General features: G+C 41.2%; 1 pseudogene; it reads left to right on the plus strand.

Annotated features, from left to right (window-relative positions):
* The window catches only part of LOC106843804 (cell adhesion molecule CEACAM21-like), a 96,977-nt pseudogene extending 80,959 nt beyond the window's left edge, over positions 1-16,018 (plus strand).
* Positions 16,019-20,473: the final 4,455 nt, after the last annotated feature.

Genomic DNA, 20,473 nt, shown 5'->3' on the forward strand with positions numbered 1-20,473 from the left:
AAGCTGGCTCTAAGGGTAGATTCTGGGTGGAGTGATGACACTCCCTGCTGAACATCAGTTGTGGGACCTCTGACGTTTCACTTGTGGTGAGCTGGGGTGGTACAGGGGTGCACAGCTTGTGCACTGCCGCTGGGCTTGAGAAATGTGAGGAATGGTAAAGATAAGGATTGTGGAATCAGATGGCTACTTGCAAGTGCCTCTGAGTATTGAAGAGAGGCAAGGGCAGGCTCAGACCTATCCCTCAAAAACGAAAAGCAAAGTATGAGAGTTGAAGTGATCCCTAACTCTTGCAGCCAAAGGGAAGGCAGAGTTGAAGACCAGATACAGGATTTAAGTGTAAGGAGAAAAACTTTGGTGGAGCTCCCTGACTTGGTCTCTCCCTTTACTGGTTCCAAATTGTATCCTTTTCCTATAATAAAATGTAATCATAAGTATAGCACTTTCCAGACTTCTATTTCTCATTCTAGCAAAATATCAAACCTGAAGGGGTGGTGGAAATGCCCAACCAAGTTGGTCAGAAATGTAGGTGGCCTGGGACCCAAAAGCAGGGCTAGTGTGTGAGGTGATGGTAGTCTTATGAAGGAATTTGCTCTTAATCAGTGGGATCTGTGCTAATTCCAGTGGTTAGTGTCAGAATTGAATTGCACCACAGTAGTGCAGTGGGGTAAGGGACTAAAACCTTCAGAGAAGTAGACATGCTGGGACAGGTCTCCTATGTAAGTCGGAAAGACATTGGTCAAATTTCCAAACCTCGGGAAGGCTGGTGAGAATAGCACTGGTGAAAGGGACATCAGCATCACTGAGGTGCAAGTGGAGGCCATCCTCCACAGGTCAGGGTTTAATACAGAAGTTGCTGTTGCAGAGCTGGGCTCCATAGTAGCAATGGGGACAATAGGATCTGGGAATGGCAGAAACCAGCACTGAGCCATCAGAAGCAAGGTGGGTGTAATTACCACCATAAGCTGCAATATCAGAGTGCAGACAGATCTGATGAGATCTAGGAAATGACTCCTAGACATGCTGTCCTTAAGGACCAGGGATATGAATGGCCAGCAAGGGTGGCACTATTTAGACATAATCAAGAGATGAAGAATGGAGGAACAGAAGGCGGAGGTCAGTTGCCCCAATAAAAAGTCATGATCTTTGCCCAGTGAAGATCTCAAAAGTCCTCGAAACCAGGTTCTTTTGACTTCATGGGGAGGGTCCCCCCAACACCAAGGCAAGTGTCACCCAGAGAATCTATCCAAAGAATGATTAATCTGAAAAATACTATACATCACAATTATATTACGAATATTCTTAATCATAACCTTCACTGCCACAGAATTAATCCTATTCTACATCTTATTTGAAGCAACATTAGTCCCAACTCTAATCATTATTCCTTGATGATGAAATCAGACAGAACGACGCAATGTAGGACTCTGTTTCTTATTTTATACACTAGTAGGATCACTCCCACTTCTTGTTTTGCTAATCTTCGTCGAGACCCTTAGAGGTTCCCTAAATTTCCTAATAATTCATTTCTGAGTCCAAACATTGCCCCACTCTTGATCCAATATTTTCCTCTGCTTGGCATGTTTAATAGCATTCATAGTAAAAATACCTCTTTTTGTCCTACACCTCTGATGACCAAAAGTACATACAGAAGCCCCCATCTGACTCCATAATATTTGTGGCTGGGCAACTTTAAACAGGTGGCTATGGGCCATTAGGAATCACAAGACTACTAAATTCATCAACAAATTGCATGTCACACCCTTTCCTTGTATTATCTTTATGAGGAATAATCATAACCAGCTCCATCTGTTTATGCCCAAAAAACTTAACATCAGCAGTTCCATATTCCCATCAGCCACATAGCACTATAATCATATCTGTTCTTATTCCAAAACCAGGGAGTTATGTAGAGGACACAGCCTGATAATGACCCACAATATCATCTTCTCAGTACTATTCTGCCTGCAAATTCAAACTATGAATGAGTTCACAGCCAAACTATAATCCTAGCTCACAGATTACCAACACTCCTCCCACTCATAGCAGTGTGATGATCACCAGTAAGCCTTACCAACTTAGCTTTACCCCCCACAATAAATCTCATTTGGGAACTATTTGTGATAAGATCATTGTCCTCTCAGGCTAACAGGATTACCATTCAAATAGGAGTGAATATTATCCTTACCAAACTCTATTCCCTTTATATACTAATCATGGCACAATGAGGCAAATACTCATATCACATTAATAATGTGAAACCATCATTTACACAAGAAAATTCCCCCATAATTTTATACTTACTACCCCTTTTACTCTTATCACTTAATCCCAAAATAATTTGGAAACATAATCTAAATAAAATTTAATAAAAATATTAGATTGTTAATCTAATAGTAGAAGCTTAAAACTTCTTATTTACTAAAAAAGTATGCAAGAACTGATAATGCATGCCTCCATATATAACAATAAGGCTTTTTCTAACTTTTACAGTTAATAAAAATAAAAGTAATTGGTTGGTCTTAGAAACTAAAAAATTGGTAAATCTACATAAACATATTCTCTTCTTTTGTACTAGTTTTACTATTTATACCAACTCTACCAATTATAATAACCAATCCTAGCATCCACAAAAATGACCTATCTCCATATTACATAAAACTATAATTTCATATGCCTTCAGTTCCAGTCTAATTCCCACAATATTTGGTTACTCAGACCAAGATATAATTACTTCAAACTAGCACTGAATGCCTATCCAAACACTCAAATTTTCATTTAGCTTTAAAGTTGACTATTTTTCAACAACATTTATATCAGTAGCACTTTTTGTGACATGAACAATTACAGAATTTTCAATATGATATATACATTTAGACCCCCAAATTAACTTCTTGTTCAAGTACTTATATCCCTTATAACTATATTAATTTTAGTTGCCACCAAAAACCTCTTCCAACTTTTCATAGGATGAGGAGGGGTGGGAATTATATCATTTCTATTAATTTGATGGTGACTTGGCCGATCAGATGCAACACTGTTGCCCTCCAAGCAGTCCTATAAAATCTCATTGGAGATACTGGATTCATTATATCAATAGCGTGATTCCTATTTAACATACTCGTGAGACTTCCAACAAACCTTTATATTCAACCTCAGTCATATTAACCTTCAATTAACTGGACTTCTTTCAGCTGCAACTAGCAAATCCACCCAACTTGACCTCTACTCATGACTCCCTTAACTGTAGAAGGTCACCCACCCACCTCAGCCCTACTTCATTCAAGCACGATAATGTAACAGTGTCTTGTTACTAATTTGATTTTATTCACTAATAGAATATGTTAAAACCGTTCAAACATGAACACTGCGTAGGAGCCATCACATCATTCACAGCAGTTTGTGCCCTTACCCAAATAATATAAAAATAATCATTACTTTCTCCGCCTCAAGCCAACTAGGCCCAATATTATCAACTATAAGCATTAACCGACCATATTTAGCATATCAGAAATAATCTTCTAAAATGAAGAGTCTCAGGGCCACCCCAGTGGCGCAGCAGTTAAGTGCACATGTTCCACTTCAGCGGCCCAGGGATCGCTGGTTCAGATCCTAGCTGCTGACATGGCACCACTTCACAAGCCATGCTGTGGTAGGCATCCCACATATAAAGTAGAGGATGGGTGTGAATGTTAGCTCAGGGCCAGCCTTCCTCAGCAAAAAGAGGAGGATTGGTAGTGGATGTTAGCTCAGGGCTAATCTTCCTCAAACTATTCAAAGACAGCACCCCATTGTGAGCAATTTTGGAGCCTCTCTTTTAGGGACGACGCTTAAGTTGAACTCGAAACAGAGGTTCCCCAGAATGGCCATTATAATTTCAAATTATCTCATAAGTTTACTTATTTTTATTTGCTTATAGTTAGATCAGGAATTTCTGGGCAGTTGAAGTAGTGAAGCTTCCTATGGGAGGAAGAGGTGCAGCATATTCAGCTTTGTTTCACTATCAGGGTCACTGGTGTAGTTGTCATTTTCCAATCTGGCATTTTTTGAATTTATTTCATTATAAAGAAACAGTAAGGTATTCCTGATTTTACTTAGAAACCTCAGAAAACTTAAAATAAGATTTCCATTGGTTGTTTAATTTTACAGCTCGCTTTTTCCAATTGCATATGCCAATATACCATTTTGGGTAATCTGAAATTACCCCATTTTGGCCATTTTAATGTGACATCTTCTTTAGCATGTTTCACAAACATTGCCTGAAGGGTGGATGCATACGTTCCTACAATTTCAGGCAGAAGTAACCCTCCCTAGTGTGACCCAATGCTTATCCCCATCAAATAATCTATAAGACAATAAGGCAAAAGAGATGCCATGATTTCATATAAAGCCCATTTAAATATACTAATTTTCTTTAAAAGTTTTGTCTTAATTTTATCAACTCTTATGCCTCTAGTCATAGTTTCCATTGGGATTCTCTCGATAAGTTTCAGTCTTGTAATATTGTGTAAGGAAAGCATTCCCAGACAGACATAACCTCCTTTCCCAAAAAACACTCAGGGAAAGGTAACATGACCTCTTTACATAATATTAGCTTAAACATTTTAATCTTTATGATCTTACTAACCTTAGCAACCTGTTGCCCAAGTGATTGTTGGTTGGGTTTCTCATTGTGATTTCCACCTTGTAGTTTTTAAAAATCTTTTCATACTGGGTGAAGAGACTGGCCATGTTTTTGGTCCTTCAGAGTTGGGGTATGAGAAGGGGGCCCTTTAGTTGACACAACCTTAAGCAGTGTTTATTAAAAACTTTTTTTAACCCATTAATATCTGGTTTATTTATCCCTTTTTTAACTCAGCAGGTAGCTTTTCCATTCTTTTATTTGCAGGGGAAGATTTGCCCTAACCTAACATCTGTTGCCAATCTTCCTCCTTTTTTCTTTGCCTTGGCAAAGCCCCAGTACATGGTTGTGTATAGTTTTAATTTCTTCTGGTTCCTCTGTATGAGCCACTAAAACAGCATGGCTACTGACAGATGAGTACTGTAGTTCCATTCACAGGAATGGAGCCTGGGCCAATGAAGCAGAGCATGCCAAACTTTAACCAGTAGGCCACCTGGGCTGGCTCTCCCATTTTTCTTTTTAATAAGTAGCTAAAGATTTTTCAACCTTCTGAGATGAGTCCTGTGACTCTTCCCTTTGTTTTTCCCACATTCAGTATTTGTTTGTTTTACCCCACTGTCTTATTTTCAATATTTTTAAGATCCTCTTTAAAGATTTCTGCCTTGTTGAGAAAGGCCTTTATTTTTCTTGTAGTTTCTTTCTATTCTTTTGTTAAATTGTTTTCATTACCATCTGTAACATCATGACAGGAAGCTGAGAGCCAAAATTTGGTTAAATTTCATCTCTTTCTTCTTAAGAGGTTTATAACTGAAAACATTCCCATTTTTCAATGCATAGCCCAGAGGGTTCCCACTGGGAATCAAATCCAAATTTCCCATTATGGTACCACCCATACACACATATTATATGTATTCATATATATCCACGCTACCATCAAAACAGATGGAGTCAAGAGTTAGTCCTTTCAAAAACTTAGGAGTCTCCCCCAACAAAATCCAGTAAGCTGGAACAAAATTCCTGAAACAGAGACAAACCAGCTACAGATTAACATATACACATGCACACGCAAGCAACAAAACAGTGGAGCTTGGAGTTCCCCTCTGAGTGAGATCTCTAGTCCTTTCAACAAATTGGAAACCCCCACAGTAAATCCCAGTCACGTGGAAGGAAACCTCTGAAGCAGAGGCAAACAAATGAAAGGAAAAATGAGACTCAGTCAGTTTTCACGAGGCAACTCAACAAAGACAAGTGGGGCCCAGAGTTTTCTCTCTGAGCAAGATCTCTAGTCCTTGCAACAAAATTGGAGCTCCCCAAACAAACTCCAGTAGCCTGGCTCAAAACCCCTGAAAAAAAGGGAAACAAATGAAAGGGAAAATAAGACTTGGTCAGTTTGAATGAGGAAACTCCAGAAAAGGACATCTGTGCCAAACCAGAAGAAGAACAGACAAGGGAAGTGAGGCTGGAGCCGAGGGCACCAGAAAACTGCCTTCAGTGTCTCGGATTCATTCTAATGGAACTGAGAACTTAATCTCCCAAAACGTCCAAAAGACCATCTTAGGCCCCACCTCCCACCCCAGCTCCTGCAACACAAATGCCCAGCACACCAGGATTTGTGGGATATAATCCATACAGTCATCTTGTCTACAACAGCTACAGGCTGAGAGGGAACCCAGGCACCAACAGTCAGGTCAGATGCAAGGTACTGAGGACAGTGCCTAGGGCAATCACCCAGTCAGCTGCTAGACTCCTTCCCAGGAAATCCCAGTTGGCTCAGGGCCACAGAGTTGTGGGCAAAGAGCCTCCTGACTGGCTCACCAAGTTCTTTGCTAAAACAAAAAAAGGTTCGTTTACCCACTGCACAGGAGAGCAAATAACTGGAACGTCAGGCTTGTGTCAAGGAAAGAGGTTGATTGTCAAAGTCAACCAGGCAAGGAGATGAGAGTTAAAGCTCAAAAGGGAAAAATGGAGGGGTTTCGATCTGGGATTTTAAGTAGGGGAGGAGGAGCATGTGCTGGGGGTTTAGGCAGGGGTGGGGGAGCATGTAGCCTTGGTGGTTGGTGCCTTCCCACCAGCCAGTGTTTGCCCTTGAAGACTGACTTTCTTTTCCCTGGATTGTCTGGAATTTCCTGGTTAGTTTTCATCTTCAGCCTGTGTTTGGCCTTGTGACGTTGAATCTGCACATCAGGACCTTGAATTCCTGGGAAAGACAACACACTCACATACTATGGAAGGACAGAGAGACCTGGTTACTTTAGACCGACAATTGATTATGCTGAGGATGCACAGCTACAGTTAGCAAAGCTGACTGCAAAGTTTCCTTTTTACTCTTCTTTTAGCCCAGTCAAGATGTTTTAACTTCTTCATTCTCAGTTTCACTCACACATAACTCTGTGTATGCCATGGACATTTAGGAGGAAACTGCGACTCAGCTATGGTCGTCAAAAGCCTCGACATAGCCAGGGCACAGGAAGCTGATCTTAATTTGAATATTATTTGCCAGGCATTCCACTTGGTGAGCCTGAGCCAGGATGGGGGTCAGGGGTTGCCAAGGTTTCAAAGGCAACAATATTCTTGGTGTGCTTAGCAATCTATTAGCTGTTAGTCCAGCCCTTTTTGAGTAACCCATGACACCCTTTTCAGCCAGGAGTACTTCCTCTGTGGAACTGGGCAGAGTATATAAGAGGCCAAGTCTTCAGCAGAAACCAACAGAAACATTTGGAACCTTTTGGCCATGAATTCATTTACTTTGTTTACTAAGGACAAGACCATGAGCATTCTAAAAGCAAGCGTGATTGCATTTATCGCTGATAAGATCTGGAAACTCATACAAGATAAATTAATGACACATGGAATGGAGAAGTTCCTGACTGTCTTAACACCTTTGTCTAAATTTCTAATCAGTGAAATGCTGATGTGTGTGCTGGGCAAGATAGCTACGGTTGCGTATAACCAGTTGCATGTGAAATGTGTCAAAAGTAGGATCACATATTTCTTTAAAAAGATGATGCATCGCCAACCAGCACAAGTGATTGTGGTTTAATTTCCACTTAGAAATCCAGCTGTACAGCTACAAAACACTCATGAAATCTTTTTTTTTTTTTTTTTTTTGAGGAAGATTCGCCCTGAGCTAATTACTTCCAATCCTCCTCCTTTTGCTGAGGAAGACTGGCCCTGAGCTAACATCCGTGCCCATCTTCCTCTACTTTATACATCGGCCTCCTACCACAGCATGGCTTTTGGCCAAGCAGTACCATGTATGCACCCGGGATCCCAACTGGCCAACCCTGGGCCGCTGAGAAGTGGAACGTGTCAACTTCAGCGCTGCACCAGTGGGCTGGCCCATCATGAAATCTTAAAAGACCACATCACTGTCCTTTCACAAGTTGATGCCTTGAGGGAAGTTAACAGCAGAGAATGTGCTTCATTACTAATTATAAATCCCCCACGTTCTGAACGCCACCTTCAGGAGGACACACACCTTTCTGTCTTGGCTTCCTGAACCTCACAGTTTCATCAACCACTGGCAGGAATTTGTGAGATGTTGGTTTTGCTTTCATTATCATCTACCAACTCTGCCTCCCTGACAATAAAAGACGCCTCTGTGACAAAGAAGGGTTTGAAAGTGAGGAAATAAAAACTATCCAGCTGGAATGGAGTCTCATGGTGGTTCTTTGGGGATTTCCTTCTCCTGTTGGGGTGGGTCTCTGGCCTGGGCTCTGAACGGTGCAGCGGTGCCCATCTGGAGCAAACACTTGCCCTTCTGGGAGGAAATTTGTAGCAGGGCAGGAGGCTGAGAAGTGTGAGCCTGGATGGGGGTCCGGGCTGCAAAGGTTTCAAAGGTGGAATTCTGGAGCTGAGTCCTGAGGAGGCATTGAAAAGCTCCTACCTCAGGATGGGGTACAGAGGCAGGCACCATAAGTATGAAGAGGGGCTTGGAGATGGCACTTCCTTGTTTTAGGGGACCACTAGAATGGGGAGCTCTGAGACCTGGCGCCATGATGACTCAACAGAATGAAGAGCCCCTCAGCTGGTTGGCAGGGGCAGATTTTCAAGGGAAAATTATGGTGGGCACAGAGGGAAGGGTGTTACAGCACAAAGGGCACCATCTGCTCATTGGGAGGCAAATGCCAATAATCAAGAGGCAAGAAGGTGGTAGCGAAAGGGCATATTATTAGAGCTTGCTAGCAAGAGGGAAGACGGCTCACTAATGTCCCAAAGAACCATCTCGCAGGGCCAGCCTGGTGGTGCAGTGGTTAAGTTTGCAAGTTCCACATTGGTGGCCCAGGGTTCACTGCTTCAGATCCCGGGTGTGGACCTATGCACCCCTCGTCAAGCCATGCTGTGGCAGGCGTCCCACATATCAAGTAGAGGAAGATGGGCACGGATGTTAGCCCTGCGCCAGACTTCCTCAGCCGAGAGAGGAGGATTGGTGGCGCAAGTCAGCACAGGGCTAATCTTCCTCCAAAAAGAGGAAGAAGGAAAAAAGAGTCTCTATAGTATATTTATTGCCCTGGTCTTGTCAACCAGAAAAGGAGAATGATACTTCTCCACAAGACACAAGGAAGAAGTTCCACATCCACCCTTATCAGCAAAAGCTGAAATTCTCCTTAAACTACTGCTTAAAATCTTGTAGATGAACAGTGAAACATTATTACCTTGTGCTACGTTAGTATTGAAAATATATTTCAAATTACCTTACCACTATGTACGGTGTGCATTCCGTGATCCTCCACATGCAGTAGTATGTATAAATGCCTTATCAAACATAGTAGAGAATATGCATAAAGGGGCATTATCTACCCCATGTGTATAAGAGTGAACACGAGACTATTGATCTTACATAATACATATTATGGTTTATGGTACATAAATTTCCATACCCAACAGATATTCAGAAAGGCTATACACGATTGATATTACATAGGGCATATGATTATTGGTCCGACATACCACAATAAGTCAAATAATTTCCAGCCAATGTGTATCTCATAACCAATAGATGCTACTTAATCACCAAGCTCTGAGTAACCAACAACCGAGCCACAAATCTGTCCCTATTCTTGCTGCAGGCACAAAACATGAAGGGGTTTCTAGTAATGAACTCTCTCTGACATCTGGTTCTTAATTCAGGATCGTTTCATGTAATCCTGCTCACTCTTTCTCTTTAAGGGAGATGTCTCAATGGACTAACCACTGATAAGTCCATGCTCATGTTACTGAATACAAACACAGTTTTGTTGACTCGCTGCACAGGATAACCAATAACTGCAACACTAGGCTTATGTTAGCCCAAGAAAGTCAAGCCAAGGACTTGTCATGAGACTCTGCCTGCAATACCTATAGATTTGGGTGAATTCCTATCTTCTCAAGGTCCCCCAAATAGCCTGAGTTTCTCAGACCTGCTGGGGAAGTGACCTTTTTTACTTACCTGGGAAGGTTGCTTGGAACCCTGTAAGCAAGGGACCAGGCCAATATTTCCCAGTAGCTTATTTGTTCCACAAAGACAATCCTTGTCCCTCAAAGCTGTTTGGTCATATCTGAGTTTATGCCTGTTGTTCTCAAATAGGACATTCCACTCAAGGCCGTGGTAATATAACCACTGTCTCCAGTTGTGTCATTTTATAAGGAGGATAGATTTTTATTGAACTTATGCAAATAACTGTATTGTCGAGAATATAAGAATACTCATCAAGAATTTTCAAGTTCTGCAGGGATCAGACAGGGGTACAAGATAAATGTCTCAATTCTGCTTACAAATTGTGATAAGTCACAGTTCCTTGAGAGCAAAGAGAAAGAGCTTCCCTTAAATCTGGAAAAACAAAACGTGAAAAAATCAGCAATATTTCAAGTGAAAAGTCATAAAAATGAGAATCATCCTCATTAGTTTATTTTAGTTTCATGTACTCAATTTCTGAGTTCTTGTTCACAGTTTCATGAGGCCATCAATTTCTCTATTAGCGTTCTCTGATTTCTTACTCAGCTCAGTTTCATAATCTGAAAGCTTATCAGAAACCTGCATTCTAGAAGAAGTGTCAGAGTCCTTCGCATGAAACTCTCTGAAGATGGAACATATTTGCAAAAACAGACTATAATCAAACTGCAAATGACAAAACATGCAACAGTAGCAATGGACAAAGACACTTGGCTATTTCTGTGTTGTACGACACTTGGAAATAATAACAAGACCTATGACTGACAACTAGGACAGGTCAGAATTTTTGGAATGTTACATATATATTTTAAACACTTGTACCAATAATCTTTACTCACACATTATAACATAGGAAGGGTTGTTATCATTTATCCGATAATGCTTCCCCTGTAATTTAATACACCAAATTAGTTTAATATCTTCCTCTTTCTAGAAAGAGAGAGCAAATTCTTTGAGGAGTTACAGGGCTGATTGGAAACTCTCAGTTCCCTTTTTGAGGTCAAAAGAAAGACCTTAACTTAGGGGGAATTTCATCAAAAATATCTAAAAGTTTTAAAACACTTGGTCAAATAAGAAACAATGCTTTGTTATCCATCTAGTCAAGGTGACAACAGAAGCAGTAAACAAAACAAAACAAAACAAAACAAAACAACTAAAGAACCCTTAATATAGAAACTTGTCTTCTTTATCAAGAGCAGAGAAAAGCTCAAGAGAATTATCAATTGAAGAGAGAAAGCTAAGTTCTAATTTTGCACCAGCTAACTTTGGATACTGACACTTGTTTATTTAATTACCTTCATTTCAATCTTAGCCAACTTGACCATGTGCAAAGCTCCTCAGCTTTCTACTCCCCCAAAACTTCTGTCACTTACTTTTTGCCGTCAGAATCTGTCCCATGTTTCTTTTCTTTTTTCTTTGCTAGTACTTGAGGACAAATTTATCCTAACAAAACAAAGAAAAATTTCTGTATTGTTTCTACCTTCTTTGCTGAAAACATAAATTTTCCTTTCCTTGTATAAAGGCTTTCTAGAAATAGGTGCTTTCTCATAGGAAATTTCTTGGCATGCACAAAAGATGTTTCTCAATAAACCTAAGCATCTTTGAGTTTCTCTGAGATAAGAAACCAAGGGCACACAAGTCTATGCTTACTAATCGATTTCTAATATTTGATCTCATGTGGAAATGACCTAGATACTCAACGAATTTTTATCATTTAACTTGGTTTGGCAAAACTCTTAAGTTTTAAGTTATCAGAAAGATTTTGGAACCTGTTTTTCAAGCATCTATATCATAAAACATGATTATTCCACACAAGAACTCTTATCTATTTTTATCTATCTAAATTATCTGTTCCCAAGAAGAATGTTTTGATTACTCTCAAAGACGTCATGTTACGTTAACAATTGGCCAACATTTTAAGTTATTTTACGCATATACGTGTGACATGAAACTGTTGGACATCATCTTAAGTTATTTTAAGTAAATACACCATAACACATAATTATTGTTCAAAAGTATCTCCCAAAACATTCATCCTTTTCACATCTATTTAGTTTACTTGTTCCCAACATTTCTATTTAGATGGCCTACAAAACCCTGGTGAGACATCTCTCAAAGTCAGCTATTTTTCTGAGTTACATTTGCTGACAAATTTTGTAACAGAGATAACATGTTTGCATCATATCCCATGTTGGTAACTCTGAGAACATGTTATTTTAATCAAGACAGCAAATTAAACAAGCTTTCCTTTACCAGAGATCATCTTATATCATGTTGACTTGAAAGACATCTGGGCTAGGTTCTATTACATTTAGAAATTATTTGCATCAGCAGTTACGTCAAGCGTCTCCCCAAACAAACTCTGGTAACCTGGAACAAAATTCCTGAAACAGAGACAAATCAGCTACAGCTTCACATATACACATGCACACGCAAGCAACAAAACAGTGGAGCTTGGAGTTCCCCTCTGAGTGAGATCTCTAGTCCTTTCAACAAATTGGAAACCCCCACAGTAAATCCCAGTCACGTGGAAGGAAACCTCTGAAGCAGAGGCAAACAAATGAAAGGAAAAATGAGACTCAGTCAGTTTTCACAAGGCAACTCAAGAAAAACAATTGCAGATATCAGGTTTTGCTTCCAAAGCTGAGGAGCTTCTGTCTGTCCTGTCACTCTTTTCTGGATCATTCCTTAGACTCTATTGATTATTGGGTCACTGCATCCTGTCAGTCAAAATCACCTGGAAGGTTCTGATCCACATCTTTGCCCTGAGGCCTGATTACTCTCCCGATTGTTGTACTTGCTCCTGGTTCTCAGGTACTACTTTTGCTCAAAGCAGACCCATCATTACCCATCTATAGGAGAACATTGAAAATGGTGCCCCAGAGAAAATACAACTCTCTAGGTGATGGGGGTGTCTACAGTGGGAAGGATTCATCCCTGTTTAGCCAGGCAGTCAACTGGTTAGTGAAGACCCATAAGAGGGCTGGAGGGTGAAGTGGGGGTTGTGTGTGTCTCTCCCCTGTCCTGTGTCTTTTCATGACCAAATCCTGCTAACATATTGATATTTGAGAAAGTCTGTGCTTTCTCCCAGACATGGCACGGGTACCCTTACTTTCACTGAGTGCTCTGATCCTCATGAATATGTCTTGAGATACACAAGCCTGTCTTATTCTTTTAAGGACTCGGGTTGAATGAGAGGTGAGAGATGCCAACTCTGAGTGAAGATGCATGGGAGAAATCAAGGTACCACACAAGGCAATGTTCTGTGTTAACAACCTGCACAGAAGAGTTACCTACAGCCATCATCACAATCAGCAACTTCAACCCAGTGGAGCACAAGGGCCCTGTATTGTTAATGTGAACCTGAGATTCAGAACACCACCTACATGTTGTCAATCAACAGTCAGAGCCTGGATATAATAGGTCACATTGCATTCTGTGTAAAATTTTTTGAATAATCACAATACTGTTATCCACAGTGACAGTAGCCATTCTAATAGATATGAAAGGTTATGCTATTGTAGTTTTGATTTGCATTTCCCCAAGGATTAATAATGTTGAGCATCTTTTCATGTGCTTATTGGCTATTTGTACATTTTCTATGGGGCAACATATATTCAAGAGCTTTGCCCATTTTTCTATCAGGTCATTTGGTTTTGTTCTTATTGAGTTTAGGAGTTGTATGTTCTGGATATTGACCCCTTATTGATATGTAATTTGCAAATTATTTTCTCCCATTTCATAGGTGACCTTTCGCTCTATTGATTGTGTCTTTTGATGAATTGGAGTTTTGTTTTTTATTTTTAACAAAGTCCAATTTGTCTGTTTTTTCTTTTCTTTTTCTTTGCTTGTGTTCTTAGGGTCAAATTAAAGAAATCATTGCCAAATATAATGTCACGAAGATTTTCCCCTACGTTTTCTTCTAAGAGTTTTATAGTTTTAGGTCTTACCCTTAGAGTTTGATCCATTTTGAGTTAATTTGTGTACATGATGTAAGACATTGGTCCAACTTCATTCTTCTGCATGGAATTATCGTTTTCCAAAATTGTTTGCTGAAACAACTGTCCTTTCTCCATTGAATCGTCTGGGCTCCCTTGTCAAAATCATCTGATCACATAATCGAGGCTTTATTTCTGGATCTCTATTGTATTCTATGGCCTATATGTATCTTTTTATGTCAGTGCCGCACTATTTTGATTCTTCAGCTCTATGGTAAGTTTTCAAATCAGGATGTGGGAATCCTCCAATTTTATTCTCTTTTTTAAAGATTGTTTTAACTATTCAGGTTCCCTTGAGTTTTTGGTTGGATTTGTCTATTTCTGCAAAAACTTCACTGAGATTTTGATAAGGATTGTATAAAATGTGTAGATAGTTGGGGGTATAATGGCATCTTAACAATATTAATTCTTCCCATCCATAAACATGGATGCCTTTCCATTTCTTTGTGTCTTCTTTCATTACTTTCAGAATGTTTGATAGTTTTCTGTATACACATCTTTCACCTCCTTAAGTTTATTCCTAAGTATTTTATTCTTTTTTATGCTATTGGAAATGGAATTGTTTTCCTAATTTCCTTTCTGGACTGTTTATTGTTATTGTATATAAACATAAACATATTTTGAATGTTGATTTTGTTTCCTGCAATTTTGTGGAATTTGTATATTAGATCTAACAGTTCTTTTGTGTCCAGATGGAATTTTTAGAGTTTTCTACATATAAGATTTTGTCTTCTGCTAAAAGAGATAATTCTTCTTCTTCCTTTCCAATTTGGATGCCTTTTATTTCTTCTTGCCTCATTGTTCTGCCTAGTACTCCTAGTACTATGTTAAATAGAAGTGGCGAAAGCAGCATTCTTGTCTTGTTCATGATCATAGAGGAAAATTTCAGTATTTCACCATTGAGTAACATGCCAGCTTCAGGCATTTCAGTTATGACCTTTGTCATATTGAGTAGTTTCCTTATATTCTTAACAGTCCATGTCTTTTCTCTAACCACTTCTCTCTAGAGATTTCCTTCACTGTGATATTCAGTCCACAGGCCAAGAAGTAAAAGTCATATTCAGAGTAAAAAATTCTTTATATTATATGTTCTCCAGGTCCTAAGGTTGTGAAGCCTGGTGTGGCCATCTTCACTCCCTAATAAATTATTTAACAAGAAGTAAATGCATTCTCACTTTATGTAATGTCCCCTTGGCCCCAGAGACAGACAGGGCTGGCAAGCCTGCCTTCCCAAACACATGTAAGACTCTATAGTGAATGTGGCCTGATCTTATTGACATCAAAGAAAGTTCTAGGAAAAAGATCAGTAAAAGTTCATGAGAGAAAAATTCAACCTGATGATGAGTTTGTAGGACACATGGGATGAGTAGCAGTTCCTGGTGCTGATACTACAGAGATATACTGTGGAACTCATCAGGGGTACCCTTGGGGTTATCTGGGGATCAACGTGGGAGGTACAGCCATCTCCTTACAGATTTTCATCTGAACAAAGACACTCATCCTTCTGCAGGAATCAAGGCCATCCTCTGAGTCACTATTTTAGAGCTCACTGGGGCCCCGTGAGTGGCTGTGATCTTTGAGGAAGGAGAATGGCCCCAGATCCCAGGCCCACTCTGTCAGTCACCTCCTCTGTTTCTCTACAGAGTCAGTGGCACAGCTCTCCAACCAAGCTAGCAACACCACAGTCACAGAACACAAGGATGCCGTGGTCCTGACCTGCCTCACAAATGACACTGGGATCTCCATCCAGTGGTTCTTCAGTAATCAGAGTCTATGGCTCACAGAGAGACTGAAGCTGTCCCATGACAACAGCACTCTCATTATAGACCCTGTCAGAAGGGAGGATGCTGGGGATCATCAGTGTGAAGTCTCCAACCTGGTCAGTTCCAGCAAAATTGACCTCTGAGGCTGGATGTGAAATATGAGTCAGGCCCTCTGGATCTCTTCTCATCCTCTGTTACTAATCTCTGAACAGATTGTTTGTCTTATCTGTAGAATGAGGGTTCTGATACACTTTTAAAGTAGAGTTGTTGTAATAGTCAATGATGAAGGTGGCAATTCCTTAGAAGACTTGCATTAAGTCAATAAATCTTCACGAATGTGAACTGGTTTTGTCATTATTGTTGGCTCAATGCCAAATTCCACCCCAGATTTAAGCTCTTGTTGGTCTCAGTTCCACCATCTCCACGGTAGAAGGATGAGAAGTGGTTGTGCAGTGAGAGGTGGGAGCCCATGATAAGCTCTCAGGAATCCCAGTTCTACGCCTCCTCCAAGTGGAGGCGTGGACGACGCCTGGACTGTGACACAGACATCAGGAATAGTCAGGAGCACATCCATGTGAGTATCAACACTGATCATTTTCCCCCTGACTGATTCCTCTCAAAGAATTCCTAGAGTCTTCCAGAATTTTTTGTGTCAATAGAGTATTTTTGTGTCGATAGAGTTTTTTGTGTAGGTTCAGTAAGACTCTGTATTCCTTGTAACTAGGATATCATTGGAAACCTTTCTGATAGAACCACAGCTCTAAATTGAATGTCCTAGTTGAGAATGATGCCCATGGGATCAGATATGACCCACACTTTAAGAAGCTAAGGTTGACGTGATGAGGATTTGGGGATCTGAAGAAAAGAAGATGTCACGCAAAGTTATAGAGACTGCAGGTGAGTCCTGATGTCTAGGCTTCTTAATATCAAGGGGCTGTTAAAAGTCCCACCTGAGGTTCCTTAGGAAACCCTGCATCAGAGGAAACTATGTAGTGAGTACAATCCCACCACAACTGTGTAAATAATCAGGCCAAATTGAATGAGAGAAGCCTTGTTTCAGGATGAAGAACACATTTCCTTGGAGATGATCTTTGTTCAAAAGGAAAGTGACTGTCAGAGAAATGTTGTGTTTCCATGGAAAAGTCCAGCAAGCAGAGCCTTCTGATAAGATTCTGGCCCTGTTCACTGTCTCTCAGCTATTTTGCACCTCTTTATAAATTGCAGGGAACTGATGGAGATGCAGACTGGATCTTGGCTGATTGAGATGTGTTTACGTTTTCTCTCCCTCTGTGCAGAAAACAGTCTTATCATGAGCTAGAGGCCTAATATTCCCCTCAGATTCCCTAAACTTTAGACAGTTCTTCCTGACTATAGGCCTCCTGCCTCCATTTTCTCAGAGAATTTCCTTTAGAAATGTAATCGCAATCTGTACTTGTAGGTTCTTTCTCTGCCCTTTTGAAATGTATATAAATCTCCTTAAAATTTTCTTGCCAGTTTTAAGATCCAATTAATCTCTTTTTAAAGGGCCTGTGCCCAACCCTTTGAAATGCAATTCTCCTGGAAGATCCTGCCCCTACTTCTCAGTCTCTGAGGGAGGGCAGGAGACTAACTTGGGTGGTTCCCTTTACAGCCAGGATGTAAAGCAACCTCCTGTCACAATTTTATGAGGTTTACTTTTCTTTATAGTAAGGCTGATTATCAAAACACAAGTGCCTACATTGCCCTCTACCTACTTTCAACATCTCTGCAGCCTTTTGTTCCAGGAGCTGAGTTCAGTCTCTCCTCTATCACACTGGTGTTGAATAAAGTCTTTCTGCCTCGTTAACTTTGGTACTGTATGCAGAAGAGAAACAGCCAAGGGCTGGACCACGGGGCTCCGGGAACTGGAAGAAGGCTGGAGCAACCGATGGCATGGCAATCATACTCCTTACTCACTTTGATCGAGAGACAGTGGGAGGGGTGCCCACAACAGCTCCCCTTGTCGCCGCTTTTTTACAACTACTGCACAAAAGTGGCAGACAGCCAACAAACTATGTTTACATTGTGCAGGTTACGTAGACGTTTACATACATGGTTGGCGCATGTGTTGTCCTGCAGCGGACATGCTGAGTCACATCTGCCTGGAAGCTGCTCTGGCCTGATTGCCCACAGTACCTCCATCTACCTTCAGGTGCACGTTTTATTTTGACATTGCCTGCCTGTAATTAGCTGATCCTGTCATCTTGCACACAGTGTCAATCCTCACCATATTTTCAAATCCCCCAGTGTCTTTCCTTATCTGTGTATTATCTTCCAAAAGAACATTTCCAATTTTCTGGCCTCTTTCTGACTTGGTGTCCAGAGAAGGAGATGACCTGACTCGTAGATCCTTTTGGTGTCCCATCTTGCCTCATGCTGAACCTTTGTCACTGGGATCTGAGAAGCACTGTGAGCTAAATTCCAAGGACTTGTGAGAGACATTTAATGCACCTTACTGCGGTGGCCTGACCTCAACTTTGTCCTCATTCACACTCGTTTTTCACTACCTTCAAAGAACAAGTTCACACAGATATTTAAAGATAATTTGTCATAAAACCCAACAACTCCAGTGGACAAGCAGGTCCTTGCTACATTAGTCACTTTGACGTCCATGCAGGACCACCCTGTCCAAGGTCCTCTCCAGCCTTGGGCTCGGGCCAGACATCTGCATCTTCATTTCTCTGTGTTTTTCATTGTTTTTACAAACTCCATGTGCCTATTCTAAGGAAAGTCCAAAAACAGAACCTGGGAAATAGTAAATAGAATCTATCTTCAGTTTCTGTATCCTTTCCTTCTCCTTTTGGCCTCTGGGGTATTTGGCTGAATCCTTGGAGACCCAGCAGTGATAGGGAGAATGGGTAAGCAGAGGTGGGCACTGAGGTGCTGTCAGGAGGGGTGGGTCTGCACAGAGTCTGGATGAGAAATAGCAAAGCCTGGGTGGTGTTTAGGGTTGTTACGCATGATTTGTGATTAAAATTATCCATTGGGGCCTTGTAGGAGGGCTATTTTTGGGGGTTTGAGGATTCTGATGGCAGGACAGACCTTCATGTTAAGGGAGGAGCAATTGGAGCTGGTGCAATGAAGTTGTGGGTGCCATCATTCCAGATGCAGATGGGTGTGAGGGGTGAGACATAGCAGTGGGGGGAAATGATAAGATTCTCAGGACTGTGACTAGTGTCCTGACATTGAGAACAAGACAGAGCACCATGTGAACAGGCTGAAGGGGACATGGGATGGGGACAAGGGGGAGAGGGAGATGAGCATCCAGTGACCAGAGTTTTCCAGTCCCCAGTTCTAACTAGTTGAAGCATGTGCAGGTTGCTCTCAAAGGCTGGGAACACTGTGGAAAAGCCAGATCTTACCCTTGTACCCTGAGACCTGTATCAGTTGAGTCAACAAGTGAGCCACGATCCCAGGAGATTTGTGTGTGATTGAGAAAGCCTGAAAAGGAGCCTGGGGACAGGCAAGTGAGGACAGATGTGGGGGTCGGGATTGGAGGCAGAGTGAAGATGGAGTGTGTGGAGACTTTTCATTCTTTGTTGACTAGTCAGAGTGAACTTCCTATGAGTGTACAAGTGAGAGTTGTGTGGCAGGTGTCAGTGAGGAGTGGAAGGTGCCGTGACAGCCTGGGCACCTGTCATCCTCTGATACAGGGCATACCACTTCCATTTGTGATGCCTCTGTTCTCCCTACTTGATCTTATGCTGTTGGGTGTGATAGAACCCAGGTCAGGATGAGGAATTCTGGCTCCCTGGCATATTACATCCCATGTTCAGACACTTCACTTCTCCTGATACCTAGAGGCAGGTCAGGAGCTGTTTTTCTATTACTGCAGAAGGCATGGCCTTGCTCAGAACCCTAAGAGTCTGAATAGAATTCTCTCATTAAGTCATGCTAGAGGCTCCACAAATCACCTTTCATTCTTCTAACTTGGATTGGATGGAGGTACATGTGCAGGAACTTGTCCTTTCCTCTGGAGAGAGTGTCTACAATGCCCCAGACTATTGGAGCCCTAAAACCTTCATAGCTGTAGCAGATCAATGAATGGTCACAGATGTGAATGGCCCTACAGGCCCTAGAACTCTCACACTCTGCTTAAATTGTTGATTGTTAGAGCTGACCCTGTACTGATGTCATTGTCAACACTGATGCAATTGTCTTTGATCACCCAGAACAGGAGGCATCCACTTCCACCCTTTGGATTACATGTGTCTTTCTAAGGCTTTCAGAATCCTTGACATTTCTTGTTCAACAGTAGCAGGAACGTTTCTAGTTCTCATCAAGTATAATATGAGTTGTAGGTCTCTAGGTTTCTTACGACTTGTGTTGATGTGGAATTGACTTGGAGGATGAACACATGCATTTGCTTTGATAGGCAGTGTCAGCTTCATGGGCTCCTAATGTGTATTATTGCTTAGAGGGGCCTGGGGTAGATTTAATGCTGTGCTTTGCCATCTTGAAATTCTTAATGATTTTTGAACAAGGACTCCTGATTTCCACTTTACACTGAGTTTTGAAATTTTTGTAGCTGGTTCTGCCCCTAGGAGTGACCATAGGTGCTAGACTTCCTTGGGAAAAATTATTTGACATTTTTGAGTGGTGCACTTGAAAATGTGGCCACCAGATGGTGGCACCACTGCTGGGT

This window comes from Equus asinus, chromosome 26 (assembly GCF_041296235.1).
Source record: "Equus asinus isolate D_3611 breed Donkey chromosome 26, EquAss-T2T_v2, whole genome shotgun sequence".
Classification (NCBI taxonomy): domain Eukaryota; kingdom Metazoa; phylum Chordata; class Mammalia; order Perissodactyla; family Equidae; genus Equus; species Equus asinus.